Below are 27,218 nucleotides of genomic sequence, written 5' to 3' on the forward strand. Positions count from 1 at the left end.
TAAAAAAATGACTGTTTTTAACATTTCTTTTAAACACTGAGGAAGGACTGTTTGTCTGAAAGCTTTATCTTATTAAACTTGCTCAAAGTTGTGGAGTGTGCTTTTTCTTTGTTATTGGACTGTTGCTGTTTGACTCCACTTTACCATTCTTGTTCACCTTTTTCGCATCATTTGTTGTTTTGTCTTGTTTTGGTGAACTGGTGGATGCAGGGCTTTAACGAACATTTATATAATGACACAGTCTGCCATTTTAGAGAGTTGTTCTATGGGTTGGTCCCTGCATAATTTGCTGCTACGAGAGAATTCGTTATTACATTGTACAGACTCAATAATAAGTGCAGGTGTGTGTATCTCGAATGGGGCATCTCAGAGGAATGATTTTTGCCTCAAAATCCAAACCCTAGAACATAAAGTTAAAACATTCAAAAAGCTGCAGTGGCAATGTTACAGTTTCCTTGCTTATTTGGACTTAGGTATTGTCCCAAGGGGCTTACGTGTTTTGAATATGCCCTCATATGGGAATACCTATCCTGAGCTCTTCAAGAAATGGCAGGAGCTCAATATAAAGCTCAGTATGAGTTATATGCAACTAATGAATGATTTTTTTGTCAGTAAAAAAGACGAACTATGCCTGGAAATAGAGACTCTGGAAAAAACAGGTTTCGAGCTCTGTGATATTTAATGAATGCATCTCCCTGTTTGACAATATGCTGGGTAGGCTATGTGCTTATAATAAACAACTTGAGAATACTAAAAGAAAGAAGTTACAGCATAATATTAATGATTTTAACAATGGCCAGATTTTTTCTTGGCCGAAGCATTCTTCTTCTTTACATACCTCTAAGGTACAACGTACCACGTGGGGCTCTATGTATGAGTTAGATACTTTTGAGCCCTTAACCAATCAGCAACGACTAGTGGCAACTGAAAAAACACTATTGGAGCATGAGTCTGTTTCCAACCAATCAATTGCAAACAGAGATGTGATAGTAATGTCATCAATCTCGAGCAGTGCTAAAGAGGATCCTGCTAAGAGAACCAACGAGTTAAGTCTACGAGCGTCCTCTCAAAATGAAAATGTGAACAGTAAACGCACGGAAAATGGTCTTATCCCTTTTTTAAAAGGGAAACAGCAGATAATGGTGAATTTACCCGAGAAAGTATTAACGCAGAAGCAGGATTTGTCAAGGAGGTGCTCAGTCTCGAGGGAGGTTCAGGAACCGGCCGGTGACATGAAGCAAATTCAACAAGCAATAGTAAGTTCTGTTGGGACTGTATTTGATAATTTGGACACTAGTAATGTAATGATTAGTAATTCACCTGTTGTAAATGTATCCAACTATATACTTTCAAGTGCTGAACTTTCTTTGCTGTCTCTTGGTATAAAGTTTGTACCAGCAGGAATGGACAATTTAGTTAATGCTGTGGCTGATTTAAAGTTATTTGTACTTAATTTGAACTTGAAAAATATTTTTAAAGACTCAAACACAATTATGTCTATGTCTTGTAAAAGGACAACACTTTTATACCTTCAAGTGGCCTGGTTGTTTCTGTATTTAATGATATTTGTAAGAAACAGATTCGTGAGCTGTATGACAGAAACTCTTTTAAAAAACTTTATAATTTAACAAATGAAGAATTTAATGCCCTTAAAATGTTGCAAGATAATAATTAAGGAAGCTGATAAGGGTGGTAGTATTGTTTTAATGAATGTTCATGATTATGTAGATGCAATAAATGACTTGTTTACTGATGTGCAGACTTTTAAATTGATTTATGATAAAGATGTTAATGACATTATTAGTAAAATGAATATGTGCATTTATGATTTGCAGCTGATGAATGACATTGACATAGATACGGTTAATTTTTTTACTGTATCTTGTCCTACCATCCTGGTATTATATGCCCTGCCTAAAATACACAAATCTTCCATTAAGCCTCCAATGAGACCTATTATCTCTGGAAGGGGGTGGGCAACAGAGCCCCTATCAATATATCTACAAAATACTTTGAAGAGGTTTTTGAAATTTGTACCTAGTTATATTAAGGACACTGGAGATTTTTTAACACAATTGTATGCTTGGTATAGTGGTACCACCTTAAGAACTTTTTCATTAGTGACCCTAGATATAAAACACCTTTTACCATCATTCCTAATAGTTATGGAATTGAATGGATAAGGGAGATACTTTATGAATATGGTCAGTACTCAGCTAGACAAGTTGAAACCTATTGTGAGCTCCTAGAATTGGTACTGGAGAATAACATTTTTATTTTCAACAAACAAATATATCACCAGGTATCAGGGGTAGCAATGGGTTCTGTGATAGTGGATACCTATGCTGATTTAACCTTAAGTAAATGGGAGTAGGTTTATGTGTTTGGTGAAAGGAATATGCATGTTTCTAAAATCCTCTTCTATAAGTGTTTTGTGGATAATATTTTTTTTGATTTGGCAAGGTACCAGGGATGAGTTAAATTACATTTTTATTTATCTAAATCATACAGCTGATTTTTTGAATTTTGAAATGAAGTGTTCAGAAACTGAGATACATTTCTTGTATGTTAAGTTACAGCTCATAGATCATGGTGTAGATATGTGCATTTATAGGAAGGAAGTGCAAGTGAAAAAATATCTTCATAAAAGTAGTATGCATGCTAAGCATACATTCATGGGCATTACTAAAAGTCAGTATCTACGAGCAAGTAGATTGAATACTAGGTCTGATGTCTGTATCGAACAGATGCAGGAAATGACAAATTAATTCTTAATGAGAGGTTATAATTCCAGGGAACTTGAGTTAACAAGAGGTGAAGTGATAGAGAAGAGGGATTCAGAGGCCAAACCATATTTTTCTAACTATGATAGTTCTACCTCTGATATATCAGTCTGGCACAACACAGCCTCTGAGATATTTGATGACCTATAGTAGGGCCAGCCAACCCACTGAGCAGATTATCAGAAATAATTAGGATATTCTGAATGTCATACCTGGCCATGAAAAGTGGTAGCCTGCCAAACCCCTTTTTACATATAGAAATTGTGAGAGTTTAAAGAAGCATTTATATAGAGACTTTAGCTTTAATAAGAGATGTATTATAAGTTTTAATAAGAAAGGGACTTTTCCCTGCCATAATTGCCCTTGCTGTTCAGAAATTATTCAATCCACTGAATTTATACATCCTGTCAGTAAAAAGAAGTATTAGTTTCATTGTACAGCTACTTGTAACACCTCTTATGTTATCTATTTAGCTACTTAACTCAAGGCGATTCAGAAGACTAAAGCAGAGAGGAAATATCCTCTCCAATGTTCAAGAGCCCATGCTTCCTCTTGCTGAAGGAGAGGAGGACAGTGACGATGACTGGGGTTTCAGTGGTCTTTTTTATGAGGATGTTCAAGACCCCATGGGGGAGAGTGTGGCCTCCACTGTATTTCACTGCAGAAATAATAGACTGCAGTTTTCCATTATACCACAAGGTGGAGCTCCTTTTCAGGAATATAAAAGACTGTTACGAAAGTGAAAGAGCGAAGATGGGAACACTAGCTGAAGGAGGGAAGACTGAAAGACTTGCTGAAGGGAAAAGGGCCTTGCAGCATGACTGGATTTTTTTTCTTCTAGTGTTTTGGGACAGAGAAGTGAGGTAGCAGTTTGTGTCTGTCTCTTGCTGAAATCCTGGATGATGGTATTTTGTGGATTCAGGAGAGAAGTCTGAAACCAGTAATTCCACACCTGTATATGATTCAGCAAGAAAAGGAGTTCCCTTGGGCCTAGTGCAGAGATGCCATAGATGAATACCAGAGTTCTGGCGGGTGATTTTCCATTTTTCTCATCGGAGGAACTGCTGTGCCTGGTCGCTGGGATATTCTCGATGGAGTGGAGAGAGGCTTTTGGCTGTCATTTGTTTACATTTTAAGATTGTGGATCCCCTAAATGCTTTGTGGATTACAAATAGCTGGGATCCATATGAGCTACAACCTTGGGCCCCATGATGCCGGCAGTAGGACTGTAAGTAGTCATTGGGCAGTGAACAGGGTACAATAGAGTGTCTCATAGTTGGTCTGTTTAGATTGATCTAGGAGGTTGCCTTAAACACTCTTTATTGTTAAATAACATTGCATTTTCTCATATTTGTATTGTTGCATTATAAAACTTTATTGTTCAGTGACATCGCATTTTGCTCGTGTTAGTACTGCTGCCTTCAAGAATCTTTACTGCTCAATGGGATTGCATATTTTTTCATATCTATACTGTTGTATTATAACCTTCTTTTCCCTCAATGACATTGCATTTTTCCCATGTTTGTATTGCTGCATTATAAAACCTTTACTGCTCAGTGATATTGCCTTTATGTGCATGTTTGAATGTCAAGATCTTTTCTGTTGAGCTCTGGGGAAGGGGATAAATGTATGGTTTCATTAAATGCGTATCTTACTCTGCCTTACTGCTAACTGGTGCACTGTTGAAATAATTTGTTTGTTGTTGTGCTATTGCCCATTAAAACTAAAGTGTCACCTAAAATAAAATCTGTTATCACTTGCCACCTTGGGGTGTTGGGCCTAAAGAAGGGGTGTTACCAGGGTCAGGTAGGAAGGAACCCATATCTGCTTCATCTACACCTGCAGGTATGCTACACATACAAGAGAATGATGAATCCCACAACTTTCTTTTTAGAGTCATAGATATTTTGTATCCAAACTCTAGACATGGTGACTTTGTTAATAGGTTGGGCTTAAAAGAATATGAATGGATTGTTCGTTTTCAGGCTGATGTTTTTCCTGGTTTAAATAAGCAAATAACACTTAAGTCAATACTGAAGCTTAAACAGCAGCAGCTTAGTTGATAATAACAATAAAAAAAGTTTTTCCTTATTTTATAATAATCTTTTCTATATTAAGATGTGTTGTTTTATTAAAAATTTTTAAATTGGTTGGTATTTTTCAATAGTGTAGACTATGTCATGTGATGTGCTTTTGAATTGTTTAAAAAGATGACTGTTTTTAACATTTCTTTTAAACACTGAGGAAGGACTGTTTGTCAGAAAGCTTTGTCTTATTAAACTTGCTCAACGTTGTGGAGTGTGCTTTTTCTTTGTTATTGGACTGTTGCTGTTTGACTCCACTTTACCATTCTTGTTCACCTTTTTCGCATCATTCTATAATGTATCACCAATATGACATTACAATAGCTCTGATATAAAGTGTTAATTTTGTGCTTTCACTTTTAGAAGTTGTATTATGTAGTATGGCAGATGATATGTTTTGTGGTATAAGAGAAGTTCTCGTGTTGTATAGTAAAAATTTATCAGATAACTGTTAAGCATTGTGTTTGAGTGACGGATTTATTAGTTTGAAAGAAGTCAGGTTAATGTTGTGGAACGTGATGGGATAAGTGAGTAGGGGAGTAAGTTTTTATTTTGGCTGTATGTACATGTTGTCAGGAAAATAGAGGTACATGTTTGAGATATTATTTGTATATTCTGTATGGACATTTGCAATACAGTGGGGAATGGGACATTTACCTTGTCTCCACTGTAGTACAATCTTGGAGTTTGTATATTTAATTTGTAGGGGGTGTGGGGGTACAGGGGGGTTTTCCTACCTGCAGAAACATTGAAACAAGTGTGTTTGTTGGTTTAGTTATGTTTGAGGTGGAGGGGTATTTCTAAGGTGTGCATTGTAACATTCGATTTTATGAGATGTAAAGATTTAAATTTGCAATATTATGCAGTTTCATTTTTCTGAACTTTTGATGTTATGGTCTCAATGTTTTGTTGTTCAACATTATAGTAATTCAGTGTTTTGAAGACTTATATATATATATATATATATATATATATATATATATATATATATATATATATATATATACACATACACACACACACACACACACACACACACACACACACACACACACACACACACACACATATGTAATATCACAACATCTCGTATCAGCATTTGAGTCAGTAAGTGAAAGAGCTTTTAACTGTTATGCAGTGATATTTAACATCTATCATGTGCTTGTTTTGAATATTCAAAGTGTACTTTACCCCTGCAATTTGCTGCCTCTGGTTCCTCCTTTCCCCTCTATCTTTTCTGTTCAAAATAATCCCATTTAAATTTTCTTGATACAATGTTCAGTGTCAGTCCACCCTATCTGATTTTCTGTGTGAACAGATTTCTCCCCTCTTACCTCTGGTCTTTCCCCTCCATCCCACTGATCATTCTGTTATCTGTCTTCTGGATTCCTTCCAGTAGCCTGATACAGTTTTCCTTATATGACCTCCACAATGGTACACACTCCACAGACTGTTGCCTGGCCTGGTCCTGGTAGAGCAGATGCATTACATCTTTGCTTCCATAATCTGTCCCATAAAGATACACCCCAATGTTATGTCTGCTGCAACCACTTATTTATTTATTTGACATTTGTTGACTGGGAAAGTCCGACTGAGCCATTTCCCTTTTTCAGCGGTGGCCTGGGGAGAAACGCTACACAAAAAAACAAACATTGTTACAATTCATACTATTGAATAGAAAATATACGATTTGTGTTAAGTGTTCAAGAAGGCCTCTGCTTCTTCTCCTGGTGATCCATTCCAGATGTGATCAACACTGACACATCCTTTTCCCGCTCTGTTGCCATTAGTTCCACTCCTTCATATGATACTTCACACCAGTGCTGCCATGGCCTATGTGCTGTACTTTACATTTGTTTGGGCTCATCTGCTCCTCTTCTGCCCACTTGCTCAACTTTTTTAAATCCTTCCTTAGACTATTTTCCATACTCTATTGCTTTCTGTAACTCTGTGTCACCAGCAATAAATCTGATCCTGTTCTCTATTCCTCTATATATGTTTGAGACAAGCACACTTACAACTATTAGGCCCCACACCAACTCTTTGGAAAATCACTTGTCACTTTATGTATTCTTGACACAATCCCTTCTTACCAGCTTCCAGTGCAGCACCAACTCAAAAGTCCTGCTAAATTTCAGGTAGAGACAACTTCTACAAGTATTCCCTTGTCAAACGGGAGCCCTTGCAGTTTTCAAGGATTGCTGCAATCATTGGATGAGTAAAACTACAAGTACAAATGGAGAAAATGTACACTAAGTCAGTGGTTGGAGTATTTCAGAAAATTCCTGTTTATTCGGGGTACACTGGTCTTAGATTTAATATATATAAACAGATATGTGGGAGGTACAGTCCACACAGGAGAGTGAATCCCCATGAAGAAAAAGTAAGTTTCAGATTTTGGCATTTTTGTACAGTGAATTACACTTTACTTTCTGAAGTTACAAGACCTGCAGTTTCAAGTCTTGTGATAACAACATATCAAGTTCTCCTGTAATCCAGTTCTAAAAGACTCACTCACATTTGTCTGACAGCTCCTTTAGACCATTAACCCATGCTGATTTTTGCCTAGAGGCTTTTGTCTTTCAGAAAAGGAATTGACCTTTTCCTCAGGAATTCAGTACATGATTTTTCCTGCACTGCTGTTAAGCTGATAGAATATATATAAGCTGATAGAAATATAGTTTTGTGGATTATTTCTACTCCTTGTACATGGTACCACAGTTGTTGTCTTCCATTCCTCACTTACTTCAGCCCTTGATGATAATCTGTTGAAAACTTCCATTAGTGCATCTGTCCACACAGACCACGATTACTTAGGCTCATGGGAGGTAGCCCATCTGGTCCCTGTGTTTTTCCTCATTTAGAGAAGCCATTTCCCTCCCATCCTCCTCCTCTCTACCTAGTTCCCGGTGTTGGTATCCTAAATATACTGTACTGATTCATGATTATTTGAAACTGCCAGTAATATATCTAGCAAGGTTCATATTGTAACTGAATTGTAGTAATATGTGCAAGTTTTTCTCGAGACTACTTTTGAAAAATGAGACTTTTCCTTTATAGATAAATAAGAAGTAATAACAATTTCAAACTGGCTTCAGCAAATGACTGTTAAGAAAGTTAATTTCATTTTGTGTTCACATTGTATAGTCAAACACTTGTGCTCTACTTAGTAGAAAAGATGAGCAACAAACGCTGTCCTTCTCTGTATCCAGTGCCAAAATACGTTGCAAACGGGTAGCATATTTTCTGTGCTAGTAAAAAGCCAGACACTCATTTTCTGTCTTTTTTCCTCCAAAGGATTCTAAATAATTTCAGTACTTTCAAATTATTTTCCATGTTGTTCCGGGGCTACAAAAGGTAACTGCTTATGCATTTGGAATATCTGAAAGATTTTGGTGGGTTATAGTAATGTTTCATTTAATAGACAGTAGTCAAGGTGTCAGACTGACGTTAGTTCAAGCTATATAACCTGCCATGTTCCATTTAGGTCTGTATAGAATTAGAAACTTTTTAATCATCCATGAAATTATCCAGTAGCATTCTGAAATTTATGTTTAATACTGCCGTAACTGTTTCATCTGGTAAGGAGTTACAACACATCACTAATTCTTGACTAAATCAATTGCCTCATTGTGTAGTTTTTATTGGCATTCTTAACCAGCTGCAGAAGATGAACTCTTCTTAGCTTGACAGTGGGTATGTTCTGATGTATCATGCATTAAAACAATAATTTACTTCTCAGCACTATGAGCATTAGAATCATATACCCTTTCAAGCATTTGCATTTTAAATTATGTTGATTTTGTTAGCTTAGTCTGTTAGCATAAAACAGTGCAAAGTCACTCTTTTAATTAATTTTGGCTTCTATATAAATTCCAAACCCAGAAGATAACATTTGTTATATAAGAAGCACAATACAATGACACTTTTAAAACCTTTTAATACCAGAAATTTACATAATGATGAAATAAATAGTGTCAATGGAATCTGATATAGCAAAGTATTCCTTTGCTGTTGTTTTGTCATACCATTTAACAAATGTGAAATTTATGTAAGTCTTCATAATTGTGTCAACATAGCAAACAGTCTGCAGTGTTAAATAATTTCAAAGGGAATAGTAACTCTCGAGTGGTTACTATATAAACAGGTCACATTTCTCTTATGAAAGGGGAAAGGGTAGCTTAATAATTCATTAATGTATTTATTTACTGCATTTGTCAAATGAATAGATCCCACAGGGCTAACATCCCATTTCAGAGGAGGCTAGGAATAAAATGATATATGGCAAAGGTAATACACTCACAAATTAAAAAAAAAAAAGAAAAACTCATATTACTGTAGTGTAAAGGGCAAATAAAGACATAGCAGTCACAGTGTGGAACTGTATTGGTGCTAAGTACACTAGTTATTACAAAACAGAGAAGTAAATAGCATAGACTATATTTTAACAAAGAACGACAGCTGCAGAAAAATTAGATGCAAACGACAGGGATTAATGAAAAGATCACTTCTGTAGAAGAGAAAATAATTGTTTCACTTCAGAGACATCCAGGAACATAATATTACTGCAGTCAAGATGTTAGAAAAAATACTTACTATATATAACATAAACACAAGTAAACTGTAAATTGTGTTTGATAGTGGAAGAAAAGTTGTGTAACGAGAGCATTCTAAAATGGGTTGTAGTTATATATAGAGCTAATTAATGCAAGCTGGTATGCTTTTTTCTTTTTTTTTCATTTTACCTACTTTCCCGGAATGTGTCTACTGTGCCTAGTTTTGCATCTGAAAACATGTTTTTGTGATGCGTATACACTTACATTTTGTGAAATCATTATCAGCCCCCTTTTTCCCATTTTTTTTTCTACATGGGGTCAGGGTGTCGTGTTAACTGTCACCAACTCTCTCGATTCAGTGCCACTCTCCTGCCTTCTTCAACACTCATGCCTGACTGTCGCAGATCTTCTTTCACACAATCCATCCACCTCTTTGCTGGACATCCTTGTTCCCTCTTACCTTCTTCCTGTCTGTCCCAAATCTTCCTCACCAGATTGTCTTCTGCTTTTCTGTACATGTCCAAACCACCATAATCTGTTCTTTTTGATATTTTCTGCAATCAGAGCTACTTTGGCTTCTGCTCTTATGTCCTCATTTCTTTGTCTGTCCCACAGTGTGCATCCTACCTCCCTTCTCAGGCACTTCATTTCCATCACCTCTAGCTTCTTCAACTGTTCTGCCTTTACTGCCAGGTTTCTGTACCATACAGTAGTACTGGTCACACCACTGTGTTGTACACCTTACTTTTCAGCTTGTTTGGCATTCTTCTGTCATAGACTACACCTGACACTATATGCCAGTTGACTGCAGCCCTTCTGTTTCTAGCTTTCATCTCTTCGTTCAGACTTCCCTTCCCCTCAACCACCCCTCCCAGATACTTGAAACTGCTTATCTGTTCCACTATCTTCCCTTCTATCTCTATTCTCAGCTTCTTCTGATTTCCCCAATTTGCTGCCATTACCACCATATTATCTCTGCTTAGTTTCATCCCATGCACCTTCAGTTTTGCATTCCATTCTCCTATCCTTTGCTGAAGTTCTAGCTCACAGTCTGGCTGTCTGAATACAGCAAGTTTGTTGATTTGTTCCCTCTGCCCTGTTTGCTAATGTAGTCCATCACCAGTATGAACACCAGTGAGCTCAGACCTGAACCCTGATGTACAACCATTTCCATTGGGAACCCCTCTGTGAGGCCAAATGCTGTTTGTACTTGAGTCAATGAGTCCATAGCTTGCAGTAATTCTACCAATGTTTCTGGGACTTCAAACCACCACAGTACTGCCCAGATCAGCTTTGTTTGGACCTTGTCATATACTTTCTCCAAGTCTAGGAATGCCCAGTTGGACTCTGTCCTTAACTCTAGCTTCTTCTCAAGTATCTGTTTCACTGCAAACATTGGGTCAACTATGTTGTATACTGATCTGAATCCGAACTGCTCATCTCCCATCTTACATTTTAATACTCTGCGTATCCATTTATCAATCACCCTCTCTAGAACTTTCATGCAATATGATAGGAGGTTGATGCCTCTACTGCCCACAGTTCTGGATGTCCTCTTCATTCTTGTACACTGGCACGAGTATGCTTATTCTCCAGTTATGTGGGATATGCCTTTCTCTCCACACTGCTATTAATACTTCCCTTATCTCATCCAGCATCTTTATCATATCTGCTGTCTCCTCATCTGATCCTGCTGCTTTCCCTCACTTCATTTTCCTTAGTGCTGTTCTTACTTCTTCTAGGGTGGGCTCCTCTTCATCTCTCATTGTACGCTGTTTATGGAGCAGTAGAGCTTCTGTGGGGTTTTCTTCATTCAGAAGCTGCTGGAAATATTCCTTCCATCTACCTTTGATGTCCTGCAGACTGGTGAACAGGTTGTTGCAGGCTGTTGTTGGCATCCCTTATGAAGGGTGTCTGACCATCTTCTTTATGTTTCTGTCTTTGCCTTGTAACCTGATATAGTTTTTTTGTGCAACTTACTGAGTCACTTTCCAGAAGTTGGTGGAGTGCCTCCGATGCCCTTTTCTTTGCAACTTCTTTCTTAGATTCTTTGTTAGCCAACCAATAGTTTTTCCTAGTCTGGTCAGTCTCTTCTGTCTCTTACTTCTTCCTGCACTCCTTCTTTCTTTGATGACTCCCTGGGCTTCTGCATTCCACCACCAGCTTTCCTTATGTACCTTATTTCCATACCTGGCTCGACCACATATCTTTTCTGTAGCCCTAACACATGCTGTTTTTAGGCTCTGCCATTCTTGTTCAACTCCACCTATTTCCTCCTCTTCTTGGGTGTTAGATCCCTGAGTAATTCCTTGAGCTGCTGTACTTTCTCTCCAGTCAACTTCCAGGTTTTCAGCCTGGTCTCTGTTGACCTTAGAGCCTTCTCTGACCACTGCTTGCAGCTTATTGTGGCAACTAGGGGTTTATGTTGTGGGCCAATTGTTTCACTGGGATGACTTTGCAGTCATGGATTCTACGTCAGTGCCTTTTCATTAACAGGAGGAAGTCTACCTGAGTTGCATTTGGCTATTCTTGTATGTGATCTTGTAACTGTCTCTCTTTCTGAACCATGTGTTGGCTACTATCAACCAATTTGCCAGACAGAAGTCTAGAATGGCTTCTCTGTCTATATTCCTGTTGTGTCACCCATGTGGACCCAGGCAGGCCTCATATCCTGGTCTGTCCCGATATGTGCATTCAAGTCACTCATTATCAACACCAATTCATGTTGTCCTGCTTTATCTAGTAGGTCCTGCAACTGCTGTCTGAATGCACTCTTTTCCTCACTATCACAACCCTACTGTGGGGCACAAGATGAGATTATGAATACTGCCCTATCATTACACTGGAGTCTGATTGTCATGAGTCTGTCATTAATTCTGATATCCCTCACTGCCTTCTGAAGCCTCTCCATCATCACAATTCCTACACCATTTCTAGCCTGTCCCCCCTCCTAAGTAGTAGAGTCTGGATCCCAAGCCAAGTGGCTTTGCTGCACTGCCCTTCCATCTTGTCTCTTGGATACATAGGATGTCCAGCCTCCTTTGTATCATCATGTCATCCACTTCCAAGCTGCGTTCTGTCAGTGAACCTACATTAAGCGTAGCAATTCTCAGTTCATGTTTGGAAGGTTGGTTGGTTTTACATCCAGATTTCACTCAACAAGAGCTATCCCAGGTAACCCAGGGTGGGCAACTATACACTGGCTGGCCAATAACTTATTTTAACCCAAGGCTGCTGGGCTTTATGGCAGGCACACACTGGCCAATAGGGGCACATATACCCCTTCCACCATTAGCAAGGGTCCCTTGCAAAGGTCAGAGTAGGCCGGGTCCTCAACCCACTTATCACCGGTAACTACCCATGCCCATTTTTGGTGACATTAGTCAATATGACTGAATCACCTAGAGCCATATTTTATACCGTCAAGTGGCTAGCCCTGCCATGGTGTGCAGTCTGTGGTCTGTGTTCTTTTCTCCTATCTTGAGGATACTGCGCACCACAGTAGGTGCCTAAAGTGGTTGGTCTGTACAATTCTTCAAGTTACATTTTGTGAAACTAGACTAAAAATAAATCACTGACTCCCATTCTTTAATGCTTTCAACAAGCACTACTGATTTCTGAACCCCGCATCCTCCCAAATAACATGTGGATTTTATTTCATCTCACAGGAAAGTGTCAATAAAGGGAGGTTTAGATTGCATGATAAAATTAGGATGCAGTGAAGGTAATAAATAAAAATAAAGATGACTGAGGAAACTGATTAGAAAGTTACAGTATATTCAGCATTTCTAATGCCAGTGTCAACACAAACATGCATATTGTTTTATTAATTTAACTTTTGAATATAGATCCATGGTGAAAGGAAAAATATAAGTACCCATTTTGTAGCAAAATACTAGACCAAATGGGGACTTGAAATGAACAGAACAGGAGAGAAACCAGTGTGAGAAGAAATTTTTTTTCAAGCATGGTTGTTAAGGACTATAGGGAGGTAAGTGTTGATTGACTGAGGTAAGAAGGCAGTGTGGAAATAAAGTAATGATAGGAAACAGCAGATCTTGAATAAATGCCACACTTAAGGCACTGTAACTGAGTATGTGCATTTGTGAATGTTCAAGTTATGTAAAACCAATTTATGTATCAGCTGTTAATGTGGTCCAGAACTTTGTAAATTCACCAAGCACATTGACTCCACAGTTGAGTATGTGATCTGTCGATCAGGTGACTATTCCGTAAGGATAATGTTGTACCCAAGAAGAACTAAGACAATTGGTATAGTAGTATTATATACAACAACCTGTTGGTCATGGAAAACTGAAGGAATTTCATACTAGCTTCAGAGATGTATTATCCAAGAACAGGAATTACATCATGCTGATATATTTATTCCCAGGTTCAGCAGAAAATACAGACACTATATTCTAGGACCATACCTTTCAACTTCTTTGCTAAAGAATTCTGGACAAAACCAAACATAATGCATATACAAAGACTCAGAATCAGAGTTAATTTTAAATTATTACTCTAATTCACGTAAAAAGTTAATAAATCAGCAGGTTTTGCATCAACAGACATTTTCTGAATGATAAGAATTCTTAAACTTTAATGTCTGATTTCACTGGCTAACTGTAATCCTCAGTAATTTATCAGAAAATCAAACTTTTTATGAGGGACAGGGCAAAATTGGGAACATTCTGCCAAATCAAGGAGATCTGTAGGAAACATGCTTTTATACAGTGGACTTACAAAAGGAGCAGAGTGACACTTTAGTACAGAAGAGAAGTCATTAGTGTGCACTTGTAAACTGAATCCTGTCCTTGTCAGCAGGCAGGTTTTCTGGTTTGTACAGTAACCCTAACTGTCTGTTTTTCAATTTAGTAGTTGCCTGTACTAGTAGCTGGAAAGAGAGTCCAGATCCAGATGAATGACAGGCCACCTGAATGGTGGCGCAATCTAACATAGATTACCATGATTACTTATTACATTGAACTGACTTCTCCAAAAGTTTGGCAGTCTCATTCTTATATCAGTCTTTGTCTGCTTAGTGCTGTGAAAAGTAATGTGGTTATTAAGCTACCATTCCACAATATAAGCAGTTTTTGGTGAGGTTCCCTCAGTTTCTGTGATAGTTCAAACAGAAGTCAATTACATCACTGCAAATGCATTGAATAGTTTTGATTTGAACTAAATATCTTTCCATGTTCTTAACAGAAAAAAAAATGTCTGCCCTAATTCTGAAACAGGGGCTACATGCATGGGACGAAACCTTAGATTAAACCTTTCTGCCTTATACTTTTAATTTACTTTCAAATGCATGTTATAGAGCTAATGCATGGAACAGGAAAGTGTGTAAATGAAAAAGGATCTGCTTAGACATCCTTCAAGAAAAATATCTTAACTGATGGTACTAAGGGACTCAGAGAATTCTAGAAATAGTATCCTTGTGTGGCACCGAATCTACTGATTAAAATTGCATCTGGCAACTTAAATAAGACTGTATCTGTGCCATGGCTAGTTTTCTGGCTGGAAAGCCATACTGGATAGCTAACAAGAAGCAGTTCTGATCCAGAAATGTGCATGACTGGGCATGGATAATCTTTCTGAATGTCTTTTTTAATGGGATGAGAAGTACTGGTCAATAATGTTCGGAATTATTTCTATGACCTCCTTCATGGAAAACTACCACATGACTTCATACCAAGGACAGCGGAACTTTACCTCTGTTATGGATGTGCTTTAAGTCTATGTAATAGACAAAGTAACTTGCTAAGAAGCCACTTCTGGAAACAGGGATGAGATGCCATATACAGATATTATAATCAGTATTCTTTTCCAGTCATAAAACTTCTGACTCCATTAACAGAGCTGCAATACAACTACAAGACTATAACAACTGTATGAGCTATAACTCTTTCCGTCATGAGAGATGAAGGCTAGGCTTTGTTTGAATTCCTAAAATAAAAATGTTTATTAAATATCCAGAATACAGGCTGAAGACATTTGTCTCCCTAGTCTCCCTGGAAATGTTTTATAAGTGTGTGTAGGCTTTCTTTAATCAAAGACGATAATTGAAAGCACATTTTGTAGTACTGCTGGTCAAATTTGGCATGAAATAATTTATACATACTTCATTCAAGATTTTCATGCTCTGCTCTGTGATATAACTAATCCGCTCGGAATGCCTACTCATTGAGCCCATAGTAGTCTGTAAACTGTTTGTGTGTGTGTGTCTGTATGTCTGTGTGTAAAATGGTACAGAGAAAAAATATGATTTGTGAAATATTCAAGGGCCTCATGTGCAGATTGTCTTCATTTAAAAGACTGTGAACATTTACAAGCTCTGTATAAAGAAATGCATTTTGAAGAACCTTAGGTGGATGTTATACCATATGGCAAAGAGTGAGCATTAATTAATTATTGAATCAGGCAGTGTACCAGTCATCAAAGCATAGTGCTGATACATGAGTAAGTAGCCAGTCCAGTGTTCTAGATTTGCTTGCTGTCCCATAAATTCTAATGATGTGATTTATAATGTGATGTAATAGTTCAGTGGTACCCTTACAGGACTATACACTTTTCATATCCCTGATAACTCCCCAAATTTCACAAAAGACAGGACAGTGGAAATAATTTAATGCTTCCAAGATGAGTACTGCAGATGCAGACAGGCTCTCCCACTTTCAGAAGCAAAGCCACAACCGAGCTGCTGTTCTCCTCCTCTATAGGAAGCAGAATCTTATAAATGTCAGATGATAGATGAGTGAAAACCTTAACTCCATACCCACTATGTTCATGTACTCCTGTCAGAAAGAAAGAAATCAATCAATCAATCAACAGAGAATTTAGAATCATCGATAAGTGCCTGGACTGTTTCAAACACCACTTAATTTGACCTGTTAGTAACAGCCTGCATTTAATTGCTGGAACCTGTGTTCTGAGAGACTGCCTTCCAGACTATCTGCAAATATACAGAGCTGATTATATTTTTGTGGTTATAGAGTTTGCTAATTGTTGCTTAGATCTCTGTTGAAACTGTTGTCTCAATGTTCTGATAGACTGACCTGCAAATATACAGAGATGAGTATATTTTTTGGGGTTTTAAAGTTTGTACTGTTAGTTGTTGCTTAGATCTCTGTTGAAACTGTTGTCTCACTGTTCTGAGAGACTGGCCTTCAAATATACAGAGCTAAGTATATTTTTTTGGTTTTAAAGTTTGTACTGTTAGTTGTTGCTTAGATCTCTGTTGAAACTGTTGTCTCACTGTTCTGAGAGGCTGACCTGCAAATATACAGAGCTGAGTATATATTTTTTTGGTTTTAAAGTTTGTACTGTTAGTTGTTGCTTAGATCTCTGTTGAAACTGTTTTGTCCCACCCACCCTTACTATTTTTGGTTTGCAGTTTAAATTTGGTGGCTTTTGCAGGTGCCCGCCCCACTGTAGATTTGATCTGGGACACTCCCCCAGTCCCATCTCTTTACCACATTCTACCTAATAAACTCTTTCTGCACTAGCTTTTAGTCCTTTTTAATTTAATTGCATTTTTAACTGTGTTTGGTCTAATATTGCTACATACTCAAGTGTACTAGCTTGCACTGCATGTGAATTGTTTTTACTACTGTGTTTGCTACTTTTCTGTAGTAAAAAAAAAAAAAACTGTAAGCCTGTTTCCTACCTTTCCTGTAACTAGTGTTCCAGATACAGATTTGCTGTATCCAGGACTGTATGTAAGCTTCTGAGCCCCCCCCCCCCAAGTCTTTCTGTGTTGGAGGGAAGCCTTCTAGCTTATCAGTGGGAGTAGTAAGCACTAGGTAACCTGTCTACCACATAAGCAGTGGTTCTGGCCCAGAAATTGTAGTTATTGGCCATTTGGGCAATTTCTTCCATCTCTCTAAACTTTCTGATTTGAAAACCTGCATTTCCACTTGTTTCTATCATGTAACTCTTCTAGTTCAGAAACAGATTCTTAGTTTTAGCACTTATCTAGAGGAAAATAGTTTTTTATTCAGGCATGTCCAAGGGTCAGCTTCCAGTGTTCCCTCCTGTCTATCTGATGAATCTGGGCATCTTGAGGCAATGTAGAAATTGCCTCATGTACACAGACAATCCTCTCCTCCTACCACCCAACACTACAACCTGTGAGAGATGCACTTATCTAGCCAAACTGGAGGTAAAGCTCTCTCCAACCAAGACTGAACTTGACAGTCATGAGGAGAAGGTAAACATTTGCACCACACCACACTCATCACATAGTCTCACTAAATCTACACCACCAAAATCCACACATAGTAACACAAAAACATTCGCAGAGGCTCTCAATAATAATCTGTCTAAGCAACAGACTTCCATAGCAGAAATGCAAGTAACCTCCATCCCCCAACACAACCCAAATGACACATAGCCCACAGACTCAGTGTGCCACTTAACCACAGCCAATAAGGCAAAACAATGTACCCAACACACTAGTCATAGGTGACTCTATAGTCAGGCACACTGATGTCCCACTCACCAGGCTAAACAAGGAGAAGGTTACTGTCAGCTGCCTGTTGGGTGAAAGCATCTGCCACATAACCGACGCACTCAGGTCACTCCACAACAAGTACAAATATGAATCTGTCATTGTCCGTGTTGGTGTGAATGACCTGAGACGTACCTCCCTGGACTTCATGAAAAGAGACATGGAAGAACTTTCCAATCTTGTAGCCTAGGCAGGTATGACCCTAGCCCTGAGTAGCATTCTGCCATCGCTCAGAATGATACCGCAGTACAAGGACAAAATGATTGACATCAACAATTGGCTAAGCTTCTGGTGTCATTCTAAGGGGATCCAGTATCTGTCTGCTTGGGATGACATGGTCAACAGACCACGATAATTTTCTACAGATGGCCTGCACCTGTTGCCCCTGGGATTCCAGATACTGGCTAAGGCTCTTGCTGCCCCTATAGTACCTTTTTTAGGCAAGGTTCAAATAACAAATTCACCACCATAACAGGAACAGGCAAGCAAAAACTGAGGGTACTGCTACTCAATGCTAGAAGTCTCAATCTCAAAATGCACTCACTCAAGGCACTCCTTAAAATGGAGAACATCGATATCTGTACAGTGACTGAGACCTGGTTCAAGGCTCCAGAGAGCACCCTGCACTACCAGACTATAACTCATACCACACTTTTCGGCCATGTAACCTGGACCGAAACACCAAAGGCGGAGGTGTGTCCATATTCATTAAGGATATCCATACCTCCAGGCTAGTTGCTCAGCACAATGCATCCGAGGTTATCGAAGTGCAACTAACTCTGGGCAAAACTGCAATCCAAATTGTAGCTTGTTACAGATCCTCCACCATGCCCCAGGATTCCCACTCCAATTTTCTTGATGCACTGGAAAATATTAGGGTTCAAGCAAACACCCTAATAATGGGTGACTTCAACTACCCCACCATTAACTGGGAAAACTACTCATGTACCAACTCTTTAGCTCAACGCTTTCTGGAATTCATAAACTCCAATGCCCTGGATCAACTTATCCACACCCCCACCAGGGGCAACAATATCCTAGACCTAGTCATTACCAACATGAGTGACCGGTGTTCCACACCTGAAGTCAACTCCTCGTTGGTCAGATCCGACCATAAGCTAATCACCCTTGATATCCACATCCCGCCCCCACCCCCCATTAAGGAAACCACAGTAAAAAATTTCTCCAAAGCCAACTTCATGCTTCTTAAGACAGAAGTGGTGAACTTCATGACACCCATACAGATGGGCAATACAGTTACAACTGCTGAATCTTACACAAATGCACTCTATAAGCACTTACACGAGTGCATAGACAGTGCTATCCCAAACAGAAGCAAGACACTATCCTCCAAAAAAAGGAAGCCAATCTGGTGGTCTCCTGCCATAAACAAACTGTACAACAGAAGGAAGAAACTGTTGCAAAAGAGAGTAAAATCCCATGAGTGAAGGAGCTCCCTGGTCAGCCTCAGTAAGAAGCTGAGATTCCTTATAAGATACTCCAAAGCTAGCTACAAAAACAAAATCACCACTAATTCCAAGGCCAACCACAAAGCATTCTATAGCTATGTCAAGAATCTCAATGGCAACACCCTGCTCTGAGTTACAGCACAAAGGCATGAAAATTTCAGCACCAACTGCTATTGCCAACATCCTGGCAGATAGGTTCAGTGCTAACGTTACCTCCCCTCTCACCCTCTAAAGGGCCCATATCTATACAGGAAGAATGCAGAGTCCCTGTAATCACAACTACACAGGTAAAAGCTGCACTCTCTAAAGTCAAAAACTCAGCATCCATGGCACTGGACAACATCCCAGGTTGCATTTTACACGAACTTCAGAACGAACTGGCTTCCCACTTAAGCACCATGTTCAATAATAGCCTCACATCAGGCTTTGTGCCCACTGAATGGTGCACAGCAACAGTTATCCCACTCTACAAAGGGGGAGCCACCACTGATCCCAGGAACTATCGACCTATTAGCCTGATAAGCCTGGTCTGCAAGGCCATGGAACGTATCATCATGGAACTCATAAACAAATACATTGGTAACCTCCAAACTCTGGATCCCACCCAGTTCGGGTTAGTGAAAGGCAGATTTCGCCTCCTGAACCTGATCGACTTCTTTGAGGCAGTCACCAAAGCCATAGATGAGGGTAAGGTGGTTCACACAGCCTATCTTGACCTCGCCAAGGTTTTCGACACCATACCCCATTTTGGAATTATAGCTAAACTCACTAAACTAGGTATAAATCCCTGCATCACAAGATGGGTTGCCAACTGGCTCACTGACAGAACCCACACTGTAAAAGTTGCAGACTCCAAATTTGACCTCAAAGCAGTGACAAGTGGAGTACCACAGGGTTCCGTCCTGGGACCTCTCCTGTTTGATATTTACTTCTCTGAAGTACAGGCTAACACAGAAGGCCTCTGGCTAATGAAGTTCGCAGATGACTGCAAACTAGGAGCCATAGTCAAGTCCCCAAATGATGTGGACATCCTACAGAAGGGCCTCGCTGAGACAGATGCCTGGTGTCAGAGGCATGGCCTCAAGCTCAATACCAAAAAGTGCAGTGTCATCCCCTTTGGTAAAATACTCTGTACACATGAACTACCATATAGGCAGCAATCTACTTAACACCTAATGCGTGATAAGAGACCTTGGGACCCAGGTGGACAGTAGTCTCTCCTTTGATAGTCACATCGCCACAGTAGTCAGGAAGTCCTTCTATGTGGCACACCTCATCATAAAAGGGTTCTCATCCAGGAAAAAAGAGGTCATTGTTCCCCTCTACTCGACACTCATTAGACCCATTATAAAGTACAACGCCCCTTTTGGAATGTACCTCACAAGACATCTGCAGCAGCTGGAAAGGCCACAGAAGTACCTCACAAAGAGGATTACTGGCCTCAAACAAATGCCCTACATTGACTGCCTCAAAATACTCCAGCTTTACTCCATAGCATATCCCCTACTCCGAGGTGATCTCTGCCTAACATATAAAGCTATGTCAAACCCAGGGTTGTTGGACATGCTACACATAAAGAAATCCCAATCCCTCTGAGCTACATGCTCTAGGGACCTAAACCTTGTCACCACAATAAACAGGACATGCTGGAGGGATAGATTCCTGTCCCAGAGACTTCCCATACTCTGGACCAGGCTACCCATTTATGTCAAGCAAAGTTCTTCATTAGCACTCTTCAAGAAAAATCTTGATGAGTGGATGGAAAATAGGAAATACACCCCGGGGATCACTTCTGTGTCTCTGCTCGACAGTGGCACAGGAAAATAACTTTCTTGGGTGGCGTAAGCCAGGGAACCTTGTTGGCTAGGCTTACATAGGCCCTTGTGCCGATAGCCTAGTACCTACCTATGTACCTATGAACCTATGAACCAGAAGAATGTCCAGACAATAGAGTGAGATCCAAACGTAAACATCCATCATCTTCCTCAAAATGCTTCAAGCATTCAAAACATTAGTGTTATGCACTTGGTATTGACCTGGCATGGGTTGAGTGGTGATGCAAACAATATTAGGAGATTGAGCCAAAATTGGCTGATGATCCCCAAAATAAAAATGTGCTTTAAATATATCAAGTTTAAGAGACAGACAAGATGTTCAATAACTGCTGTCCACAATGGCATATGGCTAGTGAAGTCGAACCCATTGCAAATTATTTTAACCAACACTTTTTAAGTTTTACCAATGAAGACATCTGGCTGTTAAAATCTGAACTTCTAATATCTTAGTGTCTAAGAAATATAGGTAAAAAAGACTGTAATGAGGCCACATAACATCCCCACCATTTTAATTTTTAACACCCATACTGAGTTAATCCCTGTTTTATATAAGATATTTAATTGACTGGTATTCAATGGATGTGTTCACATGTGTTAGAAAAAAACACATATAACAAAAATATTAATAAAGGTTAACAAACCAGTTTATCATCTGACATCACTATTGTGCAAATGTTTCAAAATATGCCTCATTCAGCTTTTCAGGACCCTACTAGTAGCTCCAACAACATCAACATCAAAGTTAAGAGATGTGTTCTTACTAAGCTAGTATAATGTTATGACCATGTTATCCTTCCCCTGGACATGGATCTTACTGTGGATGTCATCTTTTTGGACTTTGATAAGGTATTTCATACTTTGCTTCATTATTCTAGATGTAAAACCTTGATAACATACAAATTTAGCACATACCTGGTAAATCAGACTATTAGTTGGCTAAAACGCAGGTCTCACTGTGTTACAATACAAGGCACCATGTGTAATTATTTACCAGTTTCTCTTGGTGTATCTCAAGGATCAGTTTTGTTTTTTTTTATTTTATGTATTTTTTTTTTCCTTTACTTCTCACAAAAGTAAATCTTGTTGGGTTAATAAGTATGTAGATTACTATGAAATTTGATTAAATACAGACTCAAGCAATTGCATTTATTCACTTAACTGATTTTTACATGATCTCACTGACTAGGCACATATTTATGGCCTTCTTTTCAGCTCTGATAAATAACAGGTAATGTACTTTGGTAAGCAGGTATGAAAGTATCCTTTATTTTTGGATGGTTCATATCTTAAACAAAGTAACAAATACACAAATCTTAGCATTTTTATTACCAGCAAATTGATATTTGAAAATTAAGTAAATAATATTAGAGTCATGGGACTTCTGTTGAATTTGATTTTATTAAGGGATGGGCAGCATATGGTCCAGCAATACACAGTTTATATACTGGACCTATCTTAGAGTACAACAATATATTTTGTATGTATGGTAGTAGTCAGGTACAAAAACTGAAATCAATGTAAATTTATTTATTTAATTATTACAGTTTGATGACCGGGATAGACCACTGGACCTGAAAGAGCCCGTTTTTCAGTAGGGGCCCGGGGAGAAAAGCTCCCCGGGATATAGACAATTTTACAATAGTTATACAAAAGTAAATAAAGTAGTTGAACAGTGAAAAATACATTGATAATATACAATTTGTTAAAAAAAGACATAACATTTCTAATCCTAGGTAATGATTTACAAAAGTGAAAATTATGTAGTATAAGCATATTAAAAGTACAGGCATTTCAGATGTAAACAACATGTAAGTAAAACGTTTATGTACAGATAAAAAAAACAAGCTTTTTTTTTTGGAAGTTATAAATATAAGGAGAGGACAGAGAGAAGAAGGTGAGGTGGGGGAGGTAAAAGGTAGTATATAGTGGAGAAAGGGAGTGGGCTGGGGAAGTTTATGAGATATAGGGTAGGAGAGGAAGTAGAGGCAAAGGGTAATAGAGAACAGTGATAGAAGGCTGAGGTATACAGTGCATGGAAAATGGTGTTAGTTTATATGGTAAAGTATATTTACTAGATGTATCCCTGCTGTTAATTATTTGAGTTATCAAAACATATGTAAAAGTTAAATCGACATACTTTTCGTTATAAATTCTTTGGACAGAAGGCAATTTTAAGGACTTCCATGAGGAGTCTCTTCAAACCCTTATAAATCTAAGATTATATTCAAATCCATTAACTCACAAAGACAAGAGCATCAACTTTTGTCTGCATTTTTTGGGGGGGCAAACTGTAATATCCTTGTAAATAAGGAGACCAAACGGTTCTTGAAATGTAGGGGATTTTTTATATAAGAAAACCAGGTGCCGCCAACATGCTACATGTTCACATCTTCCACATAGAAGCGTACATCGGAACTACTGGGTGAACAGAGAATACCAGAACCAAAACTAACCTGTTGTCAGCCCACAGCGCCCCTACAGATCACTAACAACATTACCTGCCCTATACTACACAAACACAACAGGGAAATATAATATTGAGGTCATCCATACCATTTGAAATAAATTGCCACCCCCGCCCCCAGGATGACAGAATCAGAAAATCTAATAACTTTTAAGAATAATTTGCATACATGGGTGGGGCATGAAACTTTTAACCACAAATTTAATTTAAGACATCTGTGTTTTCTGAATGGCCCCATGGTCTGTATGTGCTGGACCAAATAACCCATGAACTTTTTGTGGATAAGAGCTGGTATGCATAACCCAGAGAGTATCGTACTGTAGAATGATTTTTGATAATCTGTACATTTGAAGATGATTTAGTAGATGGTACAAAATATGGACTATATAGCTTTAAGGCTAAAATGCTAGCTAGAATGATTTGCATGTCATATCATGACATTTATGCAGTACCAGATAATTCCTGAAAACTGTAGACCCAATTGAGGTAAGATGGCATCTCCTATCTCTGTTAATGCATTCATTTTCCTGGCATGGCATGGTATCAGGAATGTAGGACTGTTAACATCACAGATGAAATGCTTTTCTAGAATAAAAGAAATGTCTTAACTGTCACACTGTTCTGAAACTGCATAAATATAATTCTCTGTGAAAATACAGCTCAGTTACCGAATCTTGAATCCATGCCCAGCAAGGAAATTTGGTAGAAGATTGGAAGATTTAGATATTTACTTCAAGCGAATTGGCAGAAAGGTCTGAAAATGTCCAGTATGGTCCATTCCTACATGTTGTGGAAGAAACCATAAATGTATTTAACTTTTACATTTTTCTTGAAGAAGATAAATAGAAATAGTTGCCTTCAAGACAAATGCTATAATTATTGCCAGTTTACAAAAATATAAACACTTTATGAGTCAGTTCTTCTTTATAAGAGTGCACGTTCCCACAAATCCCTAGATGTTTATGTTACTGGGCTGAATAATAGAAGCTAAGACTGTGGATTTGGTGAATTATGTAACTCTTTAGTAAGAGACATACTGATGATAAAACAGTAGGTGCCCTATTAAGAGAAACATGACTGATCTTATCAAAAAGGCAAACATGGTAAATAATGTCAGAGTGTGTTGAAAAAGTAATGGGAATTAGAAAGAGCCATGTGACAATGTACAGTAATTGAAATGGACTCCAAACAGTCTTTATGCAAATGAAATCCAAGTTTGCAGTAGGTGGGGTTATAAGCAAGATAGGAGACACTGTCCAGCTCTTAATCAGGTGTGCAGAATTTGTGACAGAAAGGGGCATTTTAAAAAATGTAGAAATGGAAAAAAAACAAGTAAGAGTTAAAGAATTTGCATGATGTTGAAACGAAGTATAAAAATGTACCATTTACTGGTACTATTGAAGTGAAAAGACTTGATACTATGAAATCTCAAACTGTGTTTGAGGTGCTGAGTTAAGAATGCTTGCCAAGACACTTTTAAATTAGTGGGCAATATATGGAATTTAATCTTATCACAGGTGTGGAGTGTGACAGCTCATCCAAAAATATTCTTATACAGCTGTGGTTGATTACTTTGAAAAACAGAGAGCCTCATGAATGTTGTTAACCTAGTCTGACTACCAGGTAACACCACTGGACCCGAAACTGTTGACATGTGAGTACAGAAATTTAAATAAGGACTGCCTTTTCCAATTTATTCCACTTAAAAAGTAAATTATCATTATATGCTGGGCTATCAAGTTTGTAAGATATTAGGAACAGTAAAATGAAATCACAGTATAAAAGCAATGACTACATGTTTTCAGAATCAATCACACATGCACTGACTCTCTCATACAGTCAAATGCACGCACATATTTCAGACACTGTGCATAACCATGGCAACGAAATATGCACAGCCAAGCTTACTTATTTATAACAGCAGCAAAGTAAAAGTAGTCCATGGGTAAACGTAATGCCATAGTGATATAAGCCAAACAATAAAATCAGATACATATAGGCAAAATGAAGCACAGTGAGCATATAAAATAAACCAAATCGTACTTTATTTAGGTAAGCGCTTTCACCATTAGTTTGAATGATGATGTCACCAATGAATGGGGGAACAAGATATTTCACTAGATGTTTTAATTTGCAATGTTTTATAAGTGGACATTGAATATATGTATGTTATTAAGGCCTGAAGAAGCCACGCTGATGTGGTGAAAGCACTTACCTAAATAAAGTACGATTTGTCTTATTTTATATGCTCACTGTGCTTTATTTTGTCTATAAGTATCTGATTTTATTACTTATTTATAAGCTTAGGAAGTTTTTCGTATGAATATCATGTGCAAATAAATCTTAATGATGTGACAGTGACTTCATGATCCTAGAAAAGTACCTGTAGCATGTAGCAATAAACAATTGAAGAGAATGTAATGCTTGGCTGTTATTGAGAATCAATAATAGCTAGCAGAATGCATGAACATGTTGAACATTTTCCAAGATCTAAGTAATGCAAATCAAAAACTTACAATTGGTAACAGCAGAAGATGTGATCTCAAGAGTCCAAAGTGATAAGTTTTTCCAGTACTAAATGCAAACCAGGCTTTTCTTGATTATAAGGCTGGATAAGAAAAGCTACAAATTGTGCACATATAATACACCACTACAAATGAACAGATTCCTTAGGCTTCTATTTTGACTAGCATCAGCACCAAAGTTGTTCCAAAAATCTCCTTCCTAGGTAATTATAGGCCCAGGAAAGTGTTGCAAACATAACTGGTCATCTTTAAGACACAAGAAAATTACAGTGAAAAGATATTGCTTCTGGTGTTTAACTCATTAAATCCAAAAGCACTGAGTATGATGTGGTGTTAGTCATGCTGGTAGCACTAGCTATGTGGACTGCCTTGTCCTATTCAAGTTGAAATTCAGACCACACAGTACTTTTCTTTCACTGCAGCTTAATTAGTGTGCAGAATATGCAGTATTCAGCATAGCAGTTTTATTTTATTTGTGTTTGTTAACCCGGGTAGAACATTGATCTCCATGGACCTTTTTCAGACTCAGTCTAGGATCACTGTCTGGCTAAGTGGCTTGCTTGCAGTCACACGGTGAGGCACATTAAGCAAATTAAATGTGAGAATATCATGCCAGCTGAAAAACAGATGCAAAAACATGCTTTTCTTTTTCAGATGAAAATATGTCTTCACATTAATTTTCTTTCAGTGTCAGAGCTCTAGGTAATCATGATCAAACTGCTGGCTGTCATGAATATCACACTCAATTATTGGATGCTCAGTAGGCATTAAGGAGTTAACAGACTAAACAGCACAAGTTTAAGCTGAATAGAAGCAAATTTAAAGGCAGAGTTCATTCTGAATAAATGTGCCATATTTTAATGACAAAAGATATGAAACCTGATCCAGGATAAAAAAGAAATAATTATGTACATGCCAAAGCCAAAAGACAAAAATACAATATAGAGCTTTCAAGGAAAGGTTAATCTTGTAAAGTTTGTATCTAAA

This window comes from Protopterus annectens, chromosome 14.part0, assembly GCF_019279795.1.
Source record: "Protopterus annectens isolate FY-2018-M chromosome 14.part0, PAN1.0, whole genome shotgun sequence".
NCBI lineage: Eukaryota > Metazoa > Chordata > Ceratodontiformes > Protopteridae > Protopterus > Protopterus annectens.